Consider the following 12494-nt stretch of genomic DNA (forward strand, 5'->3'; position numbering starts at 1 on the left):
TTCCTCCCCTTGTTGCATCCTAGTTCTTCAGTTGTTTCTAGTTTTCCGTTGATGTTGTGTTTTGGTCTTCTTCATAAGTAGTCTTGTTCAAAATTAAAAAAACTCAAACTTCTTTTTGTTGTATACGAATGAACTAATAAACAGCTGTTTCAACAGCTGTGTTGTCAAATCGAGTTTTTTTCCAAAGTCAGTGAATAGCCTGCGCAAAACTAATGCGCATAAGAAACGGCGTCTGCTATCAAATCCTGAGATCAACGCATCGACGCAAAAATTGTCATTTTGTAAGTTTGGAACAACAAATAAAGGTCAGAACAGCTATATAATCGCTATTGTGTTTTCAGCGTAGCAATAGGGTCCGATATTTAGACTCGAACAAGTATAATGCGACTCGTCTTCGACTCGTCGGCATTATACTTGTCTCGTCTAAATATCGGACCCTATTGCTACGCTGAAAACACAATAGCTGTTAATCACTGTTCTTGAGGGCCACTTAAATGTATACATGGGACTCATAATAAGTTTTTATTTACCTAGCCAATATCTGTGACTTAAAACCATTAATAACTTTATAAATTAAAACATTGTGACAACAAAATCACGTACTCACAGAAAATGATTCACAAAGCCTAACAATGATGACGTTTAATTGTGGATGATCCACATAATGACAGCAAATAATGCTTTTGAAGAGTTTATTGTGCTATCAATGATGTCTTCATCTATAACCGGGAGTCTAAATATAAACAATTTTATACTTGTACAACATAAATTTCAAATGTGCACTACAATACACGAAGAAACTAAGTAAATGTTTTCCCCAATGCTACAAAAAATGTGATAAAATGTGTTTGTTCTTTTCAACCTCCTCTACTCTCTAGGTCAAATATTGTTCTAGCATTAGCAGCGTCATACTCTTAATAAGCTTGTTGACTTGCACACACAGTGCGTTTGATGCAGAATGCGGTCTGGTGCCATTGGGTGGATCATCTTCTGAAGGAGTCGCCGGGTTTCAGAAATTCAGTATGGTCTACTGGTGATCGAGCAGTTAACATGATTTCAAAGCTCCCCGATGAATAGCAGCCTCAAAATTTGAACCATTATAGATGAGCAAAAATGGATCCTGAGCTTAGGGGGGGGGGGGGGGGATACATATATATCTGATTTGAAGCACGCCATGAAGATACTGCATCTGGCCTCATCCAAGTTGTGTCATGTTTTTGTCCATACAGATGACACCAACAATAAGTTTGAGTGGTGGCGACCTTTTGCTTGTGAAACTTCAAACCGTTGGTCGGGATTCCTCACGATACGTCTGATTGTACCGGGCTCTTCAGCCGAACTGGGCAGAAACCTCCCAAACTGTCGCAGCGTTGCCTCGCTGTGAGAAACTGGGTGACCCCTGCAAAGATTCGTCGCCTGCGCGCTCAGTTTAGCTGGCTGGCTAAGCACAGGCGCGCGAAACGAATATTCGAGAAAGGCGGCTCTCAAAGTCCCTTCCCTTCTCGTGTCATCAAACTGTGACAATGCCAGACTTTCAGACAAAGCTGGTTTTTTATGTCCCTTTGTTTTCATAATGTATTAGTGTGGAGTTTGTGTATGCTAGCATCTACTCCTATCATGTATTTGTTGTTTGTTGTTATTGTTGTCAATATATAAGTATTTTGTTTTAATTGTTATCTTAGATTAATAATTACATGGAACTATTGTTTTCTTGTTATAACAGACCTTCTGATATTTCTATGTTTGTGGTGTATTGTATTCAAAACGTGATTACAAATGCTTAAACATTTTTTTATTGCCTTTTCTGCAACAATTTTTGTTACAAAAAAATCTCCCGAAAAAATAGTTTAACTTTAAAGCAATGAAATCGGATTAATTTAGGTTGACATGTGCAGATATTTTAATTCCTTATTTTCCGGGTTTTTTTGTGTAAGGAAATCACTATGCAGTTTTAAAGCAGAAAAAAACATTCTTTAAAATTATCTCCCTTGAACAAAACATTCTTTGCAGAATTTGTTTTCACTTTGGGGTGAATTTTAGGTCAGGCTTATATTCAGAAAAATGTACAATATATTCACTGCAAACAGGCAAAGGTACATGAACAATAACAAAAAGGTGTTTTTAGTTATCAAATAAGGGATCAATAAAATAAGAAAATGTCCCGTGACTGGGCACAAGCTTGATAGCTTAATTTTTGAAGAAGCCGCAAAAACTGTCAAAAAATGTAATTAGCTTACAGTTAAATCAAGACATGAACAAAATAATATGATCTGTAGTCATTCACAATGTGACCTCAGCAAATTATAAATCTGCCTCTTGCATATCATGACTCACGGACATGCGACGGAGGACGATGTGCGAGTGTTGTTAGTGGGCTAGCTGTTTCTGATGTTGCATGAATCGCTAATAAAGCGCTTTTTGAAATCTCATGAAGCACCTACAAAATAATGTCAAAGCTCCCCGACGAAGAGCAGTCTGGAAGTTTACACGCTTTTGCAGACAGCAACAAATTTATCCTGAGCTGGGGGAGATGAATATCTGATATGAAGCACACCATGAAGATACTGCATCTGGCCTCATCCAAGTTGTGTCATGTTTTTGTCCATACAGCTGACACCAACAATAAGTATGAGTGATGACAACCTTTTGCTTGTGCCAACACCTGTTAATATAGTTCTGGTTCAAGGTTAAAGCGTTGAGTAGAAGCCAATGAAAAGCGTAATACAGCATCTCGAAATGAATCTGCACATTTAAATGACTTCCTACCTTCATTGTTGTGATGCGGGCAAATGTAATGGTGTCCAGACAACATGTACATTGAGCACAAAAAGTTAAGGATTTTTTTTCAGTGGTATACCCCAGATGTTAAACAGCAGTTTTTTGGTCAGAAATATACGTGTATTTGAAGATCAGTCTTTCTTCTGCTCAACAATGTGTTTCTGGAATCTGAGCAATATTTGGGTATGACGTCACAGGTCCGTGACCACGCCTACCCTCAAAAATGGCGTTTTTTGACGGCATGATTCACTTTCAACCGTCGAAACAGTGACTTAAACTGAATGATATTTAGCATTTTTTACACCAAAAAGTTTATTTGGTGTCTTACCTAACAAGTCATACACATTTAGTTCAAATCCGTCGCGTAGTCAGGCTGATCCAGCGTGTAAAGGAGAGCGACCACAATCCTGAAAAACAGCAACAAATCCAGGGTTTTTATGGTGTTTTTGCTGGGTAGCCGCAGTTGATATGCAATAAATCTAAAACTACATTAGCAGCCTCTCCACATTTTACAGAACGATGAAAAAGACCCTCATCTGTGTATGTTGCAGTATTTAGAGCAAACAAAATCCGAGAATGGACGTTTTAACGGTTTTCCGTTAATATTTTGTAAACGTTTGTAACGTCTAAGAAACAAATGTGACATGCACGCAACTTTGTATACTTTGCACAGCGTGGTGCCATTACATGTTTGCCAAGTTTCAGAAACATTCTTTTACGGGCTCAAATGTTATGATTGTTTGAAAAGAGGTGAAAAATACTGTCTCTGGTGTCTTTCGCGCAACTTTTTCTATAATTGTGTTTCTCGTTCTCCGATAGGATGCGTATAGTCTTCACGGATGATGTGAACAACTTGCTTAGTAGCAGTAGCAGAAAAGAACTGTTCACGTGTTTTGAACACAGCTGTGCTGTGTAAGAAAGAAGTAAAGAAGAAAAAGAATCAAAAACACAGAAGAATGCAGACATGACGTCATACAATTCCAAAAATATGACGTCAGATGGAGGCAACACTGTGTTTTTCTCATCGTCGTTTTGACAGCGGCGAGACACAATCTTGCATTTGCTGTGCCGAATCAGACACTTGGAATGCTACGAAATGGAGCTGTGGAGATGGACATCGCCAGGTTTTTAAGAGTCTGTAAGCGCATTGTCTCGAGGTAATAACGGCCTACTATACAGAGAACCGTTACCTGTCCGTTATGACACAGAGAGAACGCCTTTTTGGTTGTCCCTTAAGTCGTAAATCGTGAACATCAAGCTACGAGAACAGTCACACAAACTCAAAAAGTATAATTATTTGGAGGTCTTCGGATTTTTTTTTTCATGCACACATATAAACACACACGTAGTCGCAGACAGACAAATGCATAAACTCACGCGCTTGCACACCATAACACCGTGCCAAAGACAAATTTCAAAAACAACACACAGCAGATCCTATATAAAGGAAAAAGGTTTCAATCGCTGAGCTTTGTGCAATTAGGCAATAGCCACCGCCATTTGACATGTTGAGGTTGTAAGTAAACATTTTTCTCATGTTTTGTGATGAATGGAAACCGAATCGCGAAGCGATGAGGTTTTCATTCCAATCACAAAACATGAGAAAATGTTTACTTACACCGAAACATGTCAAATGGCGGTGGCTATTTCCATTCTACTTTCTCACCAACAGTGGAACTCGATCTTGTGAATGACACACTGGGAAAAACGTTCCTTCCATAAAAATTCATGCTTTCGTCGACTATTTACCTCACTACCTTTTTTCCACACTGCGCAGCTGATTCATTGACATTGAGGCTATCCGAATATGTTACACAGCGAGAACTGACACTATTGTTAAGAATAGGAACTGAAGTATTTGTTTTTCATTTCTAAACTTTGTTGGTCATGATCACGTTCCAAAAATATTCATGTCGCCAAACGAACAGGACGTGACGTCGATTTGCCTTTTCATTCACTACAATACTCTTCCGGTCTCGGCTACAGGTATTTGTTTTGTTTCTGTTTCAGTGAAGCAAGTAAAAAGAAAAAGTGTTTGCGCATGTCTGTTTGTTTATCGAGACCATTATGACGTATCTATTTGTCGTCTGCGAATTCTGGTGTTCTGTCTCTGCGTGGCCCACTGGCACTTGTGCGCTGGCTCCTTTGTCAGCTTCATGGAGTGTGGCATGTTCGTTTTGTTTTCTTCCTTCTTCTGCTATAAATTGCTTGATGTCTTCATCATTCTCCCATTCTGAGTCACTCAGTGATGAGAGACTCAACTCGAAGTTGCCTTCAGATTCCATTTTGACAGTTGCTAACTCTTGTGATTATGGAGTGACGAAACCTCTGGGTCACCAGCATAATGAATATGATAAATTCGAGGGTAGACAGCCATTATTGATACCATTGTGTTCATACACGAAAATGATATTCATACACTCCACAAACATGTGAAAATCACCATGCTTCACAAAACATGGCAATCATCATTTTCTCATGTTTCTAAACCAATGAAATTGCCAGATTTGATTTTTACTCATAGAGTATTGTAGAATACCTTTTTCACTTAAATTTTGGCGCATGCGCTGTGAAGTTTATTGTCAGATCTACCGGAACTAAGGGGCAAAAGGAAAAATCGACAACGAGGCTTGGTGCAAAGTAAAGTGCGGAGACGACGAGACAAACTGTTGTGTTTACAACTGCAAGTGCAACAGTGGAATCAATGAAGACAGAGAAATACGGTGGACAGAATTTGTCATTGTATGGCTTTCCGATGGGTGCAATTGCGAAGGCGCAACAGCGAAGGACGCGATGGGTGCAAGCAATCCGACAACAGGGGTTTGTCGTGCCCAGAGATCTGTGCCATTGAAAAGTCTGCTCGCGTCACTTCGTGTCTGGCAATGGCACGGCTATCAACGATGCCAACTCCTTTGACTTCGTACCCACCCTTAATCTTGGATTTGAGAGAACATCAAGAACAAGTGACTCTAGCAGAAGGACAAGGTACTGGTCGGAGACGTGACTTTGTCCGCTCAGTGAAGACCGACGACAAGCAAGCGGTTTTGCTTCCACCCCCAGTGTCAACGCTGAAAATATCATCGGATCTGGAAGAGACTCAGAGCCAAGTAAGCTTTGTTTGTTTTTATCAATTTATGATCTGCTGACTTCAAATTGTCTTCCTACATCAGTGTATAAGAAATTTAAAATGAATCGGCAGCCCAAAACGGATGCATAGGAAGGGTCACGAAACAATTGCAAGATTTTAGAAAACAAACAAACAAGATCTAGACATATGTCGACAAGCCGCGTGCATGCAATCAACCAGAGATCTGTTGCTACAGTATCTCTGAATCAACAGACTCTTGAATCGAGAAGATTAAGGAGGTTACTTGATACAGATAGTGATGCAGTTTTCAAGACATCGATAAAGCTCATGCTGAATCATTTTTTTTATTCCCAGAAATGTACCATTGAATTGATGCAACAACAAAAATAGCACTAGATTTCTACAATTTTGATTTTGCATGGAACACTCCAAAATAATTTCCGGGGAGCATCTCCCGCACCCCTAAGTTTGTTTCAATTTCAGGAGTTATTTCCCTCAGGTATTTTCATGCTTAAATGCTGTGAGTGTCATGCATGTGTAATCTGATAACAAGATCATTGATGCTGATTATATTGCTAATGTATACATTTGATTTTGTATTTACAGAAGCAGCCATTCCTTTGCCCTCTGCATCTAGTGAGAGCTTAGGACCAGGGCCAGATCATGCCTTTGCAAAGAGGGACACGACTACATGTGAGGGTATTGTTATTGGAACACAGACTACCTGAAGTTGGCAGAGCTGCAGATGACAATTACATAACAGGCCTCTGTGATTAATCGTCTGACTGAAGATGTTTCTGGCTTGAAGAAAGACAACATGAAGGTGAAGGAGAACATACGCTCTTTTTCTGTTGATTCTCTACTGAAAAATGACACTGCAGTATGGTTTCACACATATGGTGATCTTTCGGTATGCATGTACCTACTTCGTAAAAAAAGGCAGGTCTACATTACTGGGTTGATGAACTGCCAAAGGCCACATCACTCCAAAGAGCAAGAAGCTTATTTTGTCATGTAATGGTGTATATATTACTGTATACTGGTACTGTATAGAATAAAGGGCCCATTATCAATCAAATCTCTGGTCTGGTCTGAGTTTGTTTCATCAATGATTGTATGTGAGCTTACGAACATAACGATTCCCACTTTAAATAAATGCGATCAAGATAATTAGGTAGACAACATGTCAAGAGACGTTTATTCCTTATTTCTTGTTATAATTGAAGGATATTATTATGCAATATACTGCTTTGTTTTTTAAAATGGCTTCAAATTGTCTCCCTTGTACCGACACTTTAGTACACAATTTGTGCATTCACTTGAGTTATTTCTTAAAGAAAATTACCCCCCAAAATTATTCAAAACAGTCTTTGACATATCTACAGTTTCATTAAAAGAAAAACTGTATTTTATTTTAAGTGATAAATAAATATAGACAAATCTTGGGACTGTGCACAAACTGATCGGCTTGAACTCAAAAGTCGCAGCCAAGAATCTTCTGCAACTTTTGAGTTCAAGTCTGTCAGCTTGTGCACGGTCCCACAATCAGTTCAAAAAGAATTTTCCTTGATATAGCCTTGAGAAAAAAAAAGTAAGTAACAAATTTTGTACAAACAAATTTGTTCAAGGGAGACAATTGGAATCATGTTTTTAAAATCGGTGAATTGCATTATAATTTCCTCCAAAAAATAACAAATAACTGTGAAATAAATTGGAAAAAAAGTGCTAACATTATTACCTTGATCAGATCGATGTGTATGACAAGGAATTTCTATGTTTGCTGATTTGGTTGTCCGGTAATGACTTTCATGCACAGGGCTTCTAAATTCACTCACTCAAACGCTCATGTCTGCACCAACATTCACACACGTCCATATTCATAAGGGATGGTGACAACACGCTCTTGAACAACAAACATGGCACAAAACGAATGAACATTTCAAACATTTCGCTATTGAATGAAATCATCAGTACATGGATATCAAATCATAAAACATCTCACAAAATACCTCCTTGCCATTCCGAAGTTGAAGAAGAATACAGTCCGGCATTACACACACTACACTTTCATCACTGAGAATCGCTGTTCACAACACATGTCCTCGGCTCTGCTACGTTCTCCGAATAATACACACAAGTCATGGATGATGGTATAGTCCGTACGAAGCCCGAAACACTTCTTACTATCCTCTGACACAAGTTCTTATCAGCTTCCACAATCTTCTGTCTTAACTGCAGGCATTTAAAAAATTAAACCTGAACTCACACACAGAGGTGACAGCACTACGTACCCTCCCTCGCTGTAAACAAAGTACTGATTTTACCTGTCCATATTGAAACTACATACATTTTTCACTTGACAGAACAGTTAACTGTTGCTACCAACTTAATTAACTGGTATTGGAAAAAAATATCACACCTTGAAAACCCTAGTTCAGTATATCATAACTATATGCAGCCTTCAAACGGTTGGTACCGGTTGTTGAAGATCTCTTAGTCGCGCTTCCTTGCATCCGGACTTCTTGGTCAAAATTGAGGCCTTGAAGAGTCGTCCGGGGAAACTTGTCTTGTCTTGAAGCATACCTGAAAATGAAATTATTTTTTTTACTTGACACTAAAGCAAATCTTATGCTGGGTACAAATGCTAAAACAAGTTGCGCCAGTCTGTCCAACATGTATAACGATACTGAACGCAGTACATTTCACAAGGACAATGCTTAGCTGAAAACCAGCATCCACGTCGAATAAGGTAAATGGCAACCCAGCATAGCGCAGTAGCAAAACTGTCCCACAGGAAATCACGCTTCCCTGTGTTTAAAACAAATCTGTTTAACTTTCTAAGCTTGTAGCCCTGAAAGTCAAAAAATTATGCACTAGCCTCTGGCTAGTGATTCTGAAAACGTACCAGCCAGAGAGCAAATTTTACGAACCAAACCAACAATTTGATTCAGCATCTTCACTCGCATTTGGCGAGTAGATGAACACTTCTACTCACCAGTTGCATGCTTCTACTAACTACATGGCGAGTAAAATACTTGCCACTTTCACTGTTTCAGGGCTGGTTTGTTTTTAACCTAAACATAATGTTGTAGTTTTCCAGAAATTGCTCTACACACAAACATACACCACCGCCCTGGTCTCTTGACTAAATGTAAAATGCATAGTTTGTTGATAATGCACTTTATAAATATCACTGTTTCTCTTTCCCCAGTCTTGTAGCTGTTGTAGTTAACAAGCTCTATATTTTAACTTTGAGACTTATGTTCTGAAAAAAATAGATCACACTCTGATGTAAACCTCTAGGTAATGCAACCCTAATTTCCTTAATATTAATTATTATACACACTTACTTAACAATTTGTATGTCATCGAGAGCAGCTGGTGCAGTTTTCATGGCAGCATGCCCCTTCCACATACATTTGTAGTGTGTACAAGTTTTGTCTGCTGGCACAGTGTCGATTCCTTCAGCCATGTAGTGTGAAGCAGCAAAAAGGGTGGCGGCCACATGGTTGCAAGACTGTCCTTTCTGGGTAAAAACAACAACACACATTCAAATTCCGTTTGTGTCATCTTGATTTTCCTTAGCCTGCTAATAACAATTAACTTTATCTTTCCTAGGAATTCCTACAGAGAGCTTGTAAGCGCATGCTGTTGATATCTATATAAAATATATACCGGCTCAGAATGGAATTTGATCTTACTGCAGTGATAACCTTCATTGACAAGAGGATTCACAAACACATGTGTACGTACACATTAAATAAAACTCCGCACTCAGGTACCTGGTATTCTATTGAACATGCCTAGCCAACATGGCATGGTCTCCTGGAGATACTGATTGAAATTACATTAACATGCTGCTCATAACTTTGTCAAAAATGACAGCTTTTGCATGCAGACATTTTTAGTAGAGAATTATGAATCTCTGTGTGTGTTTGTCACTTTGTGTGCCATGCATTATATGACTGAGTATGAAAACTGATTGTGTAAGATACCAAGTAACGCAGCCATCAAGTTAATCCCACAAAACATACAAGGCCAACAACACTTACCCAGCAATACACTCGCAGTAGGCTCCAAGTGCCTGTCCGGTCAGCGTCCCCCCACAACAACATACACTTCGTTGCGAGTCTGCTTCATTGACGTCAGCACACTCGCTCTGAGTCTGATCACCACAGTTGCTTACTAGCTGTTGTGCCATGCAGAAAGACATTTTATGCACACAGTATGTCTATCGTTTACCCCAAGGTTTTGCATTCTTTGCGCTGGATGCGTCGTATAACTTGTCGAACGTCGACGCAGTAGTATCAGTAAGTTGATCCAGAGATCTGTAGATCTGTGGTCGATCACCCTCTCTTCGCTTATGCAGGGGAAGTTCGCCAAGTCTTTCGTCCCATATACCACCAATAGCCGTTTCAAACCATACCTTCATGCATGTCCTTGACTTTTAGTTCATGATTTTGAACAAGATAATCCGTTTTCTTGCAGAATTTCTCAAAGTAATCCTCTGGCAATAGTACTTCGAGCACCGACAGTGAAAGAGGTATTTCAGGCCAGGCACCTATTGCCCCTTATTTCCGGTTATCAGAGAGAGGCTGCCGTGCCCTAAAATCTGATTGGTCGAAACGCTGGGGGCAAAGGTTATACGAAAAAGGTCTATTACCCTTGATAGTGGAAAGTGTGTGTCCTGATCACTAAGCCACCTTGATATGAGTTTTGCAGACGTCATCGTCTAAAAATATAACAGTCCAGTGGAGTGAAATTTTACTATTTTTTTCTTCAAAGACATGAGGCTATGTCTTTTGAGCCCATGAAAGAATGTTTCTGAAACTCTGCACACATGTAATGACACCATTTTTTGCAAAGTATACAAAGTTGTGTGCATGTCACATTTTTGTTTAGGACGTTACGAACGTTTGCAAATTTTTAACGGAAAACCGTTACAACTTCCATTCTCGGGTTCTGTTTGCTCCAGGTACTAGGGCGAATACAGATGAGGTTCTTTGTTATGGTTCTGTGAAATGTGGAGAGGCTGCTAATTGTAGTTTTAGATTTATTGCATATCAACTGCGGCTACCCAGCAAAAAACACCACAAAAACCCTGGATTTGTTGCTGTTTTTCAGGATTGTGGTCGCTTTCCTTTACACGCTGGATCAGTCTGACTGCGTGACTGATTTTAACGAAATGTGTATGAACTGTTAGGTAAGACACCAAATAAACTTTCCAATGTAAAAATGTAAAATATCATTCAGTTTAAGTCACTGTTTCGACGGTTGAAAGTGAATCATGCCGTAAAAAACCCGCCATTTTTGAGGGTAGGCGTGGTCACGGACCTGTGACGTCATACCCAAATATTGCTCAGATTCTAGAAACACATTTGTGAGCAGAAGAAAGACTGATCTTCAAATACACGTATATTTCTGACCAAAAAACTGCTGTTTAACATCTGGGGTATACCACTGAAAAAATATCCTTAACTTTTTGTGCTCAGTGTACTTCACTGATCCCTCAGCCGCCACACCACTGTCTGTGTCAAGGATGATGTCCCTTTGATCTGCATCTTGAAGTCTGTTACACACAATTATAAATCAGTTTGACATTGATATGTACACTTTTCTTTTTTGTATACTATTGATTGCCTTCCTTAATTTTTGTTTAAGAAAAATTCTGAATTAGGTAGGCAACATGTGGATTGGCAAGGAATCAGTATCATATTCTTCAGCTTGTCTGAAAAATGCATCCTAAGCTGGGGGAGACAAATATCTAATTTGTAGCACACCATGAAAATACTGCATCTGGCCCTGTTAAGCTGTGACATTATTTGTGTATCAATAGGCTGACACCAACGACAAGTATGAGTGGTGGCAATCTTTTGCTTGTGCCAACACCAGTTATTGTAGTTCTGATCACATGGACTCAAGGAAAGTGTTCAGGAGAAGCCAATAAAAAGCCTCAAACAATATCTCGAAATACTGTCTTCTGCACATTTGAATGACTCCGTACCTTCATTGTTGGGATGCGAGCAATTTTAATGTTGTCCAGACAGCATGTAAATCATTGATCCTTCATCTAACACCACACCACTGACAGCAGCAAAGATAAGGTTCCTTTGATCTGAATCTTGAAGTCTGTTACACACAATTTGAAATCAGTTTGACATTGTACCAAAAACGTTAATATGCACAGTGTCCTTGTTTGTATCCTATTTTTTAGGAAAAATAGTTTCACTTAAAAACAATGCAATCATATTTAATTAGGTGGACACCATGTGCAGAGATCTTATTTTCTCATTTTATTGTAAAGGAAATCACTATGGCATTTTAAAGTATGAAAACATTAGTTTCAAATTATCTCCCCTGAGCAAACATTTTTTTCCACGATTCGTTTTCACTGGCCTCTGTGGCGTGTTTTATGTACGGGACTTAAAACATGTTTATAACAAAGCAAGTATGGTGTAGAACTTTGCAACTGCGAAAAACATAATGTTTAAAACAGTTTCACTAATTTGTTAGAGCCAATATTGTTGCACCTATAATCTGATCATTGTCCTTGAGTGCCACTTAAATTGATACATGGGACTAATAACCAGTTTGTTCCACAAGCCAATATCAGATATCTTCATCTGTA

The 12494-nt window shown here is 39.0% G+C and overlaps 1 long non-coding RNA gene across 1 annotated transcript; it reads right to left on the reverse strand.

Annotated features, from left to right (window-relative positions):
* Positions 1-7799: 7799 nt before the first annotated feature.
* LOC138961807 (uncharacterized) lies at positions 7800-10175 on the reverse strand. Its single transcript, XR_011454313.1, has 3 exons — positions 9919-10175; positions 9217-9392; positions 7800-8449 (listed from the first exon to the last, which is right to left on the reverse strand). It is a non-coding gene; the product is annotated as an uncharacterized lncRNA (long non-coding RNA).
* Positions 10176-12494: the final 2319 nt, after the last annotated feature.

Source organism: Littorina saxatilis, linkage group LG3 (assembly GCF_037325665.1).
Source record: "Littorina saxatilis isolate snail1 linkage group LG3, US_GU_Lsax_2.0, whole genome shotgun sequence".
NCBI classification, from domain to species: domain Eukaryota; kingdom Metazoa; phylum Mollusca; class Gastropoda; order Littorinimorpha; family Littorinidae; genus Littorina; species Littorina saxatilis.